The sequence below is a fragment of the Cystoisospora suis genome (assembly GCF_002600585.1).
Source record: "Cystoisospora suis strain Wien I chromosome Unknown contig_594, whole genome shotgun sequence".
NCBI classification, from domain to species: domain Eukaryota; phylum Apicomplexa; class Conoidasida; order Eucoccidiorida; family Sarcocystidae; genus Cystoisospora; species Cystoisospora suis.
Window position 1 is genome coordinate 1 of NW_027153395.1, and position 1,738 is coordinate 1,738.

Consider the following 1,738-nt stretch of genomic DNA (forward strand, 5'->3'; position numbering starts at 1 on the left):
TCACCTCTTCTATCAGAGTTGAGCAACTGCTACGAGTGTTTCATGAAAACACCAATCTCGCTAAGTGGCAGAATAACTGATTCGTCCCTGGTCGGTTGCGTGCGCACGGTGTCCCTCTCGCCGTCACAGAAGGTCCGCGACCGGAGGAAGCAGTGTACACTCCCGGCCTGCCTGACAGGTCTAGCACCTTCCCATTATGGTAGCGTCTCGTACGGCATGGGGCGTCCCAGATTAGGACACCCTACAGAGCTCTTACCACCATGGGCAGTACTATTGGTATAACGGCCATGACATAAACTCTATAAGTTTTTCTCTGTTCGTTTGGCGCCGACAAGTCACGCGCCCGACAACACTAGAGACGCACCGGCCTACTGGCCGGCGGTCCACGCACAGCACGACACAACGAGAATGCAGAGCAATACACCACTCACTACGCCAGAGCCCTCAGCGGCAGGCAACCGCCGCCTCGTAGCACGGCACGACACCTCGCGCGAAGGGCGCCCCAGGCGTTACACTACCCCGCCGCCTAAGGTGCTGCGCCCTCGCCAGCACCAACTCTGTGCAGCAACTTAAGGTCCTTCCTCCGGCGTAGCGATGTCAGCAATTTTCTCATAATTCTCCCACGTCTTCCCAAGTTCCGGATCTTGCCACTTTACGAGATACTGGACTTCCGTCGTTCCGTCCCGCTTCTTGCGTTGGCGCGACTCTAAGATTGCCTCGATACTCCCCGTATCTAAGAAGTTGAGAATGCCGCTGTGCGAGAAGCTTAGCCTCGCACATTCCTGCGTGAATTACTTTGTCGGACTGATCGAGAGCGCAGGATTGAGAGGCATCAATCTGCTCGGGGAATCACGCAGGTGAGGCGAGCCAAAGAGTATCTCTCCACTACCGAAACTCCCGGATTCGTCAGGCTGTGCAGTTGAGTGAACCTACACAAATGCGCTGTTTAGACTCTCCACCTCAGCACTTCCGCTGATCTTGGTGCCCTTCAGAAGTAGACTAGGAGCTCAAAGCATATTTCTGCTGCTTCCGTTGTCGCAGCTATCGCACCAGTTTTGCAGCGCACCGGTGTCCTGCCCGCACTCTCCATGAACTTCATACCCCGCGTTCTTGCCCAAGAGACGGGAGCAACGCGATTCCTTGGAGCCGCTACTTCAGAAGGTGGGTGAGGTTTCAAGCGCGTCAGTTCCTTAGGTCACCCCCAAATTGCCCTTTGCCTGTTGTGTTGACCTCAACGGTGTCTTCGCAAACCCCGACCCCGTAGAGCGCATCCGTCCCCCAGTTCTTATTGAGGTCGCAGAACCTAGCAAGCGAGGTGCAGACGATATCGCAAAGCACGTGACGAAGCGGGAAGCTGGAGGCCGGCGCGCGTAGCTATATCACACGTAGTAAACAGCGCGGTCGCCCGCCTGGTGTTCAGCTGAAAAGAGAATGCAGCCGTGCTTGCACAAAAAGATTGTCATCCGTGTTTCGTCTTGTGTTTGCAGAGGCGAGCACCGTGAAGAAAAGTAGGCTTCCAGCTCGGCAAATTCAGCTTCGCCAGCAGCCGTCTGTACTGTAGTCGGTGGTGGCTCAGCCCTCCCCCCGCCTCAAGACAGCGACCTCCGGCTGTGCTAGCTGTGCTTCACACCCTGCTGCGTACTTCGTCCCCTCAAAGCGTGATGCTTTGCCTAGTTGGACTGTTGAAAGGATTCATGTTTTCAAGCTGGGAAGCACCTTGTAGTGCCCGCTGCACAAC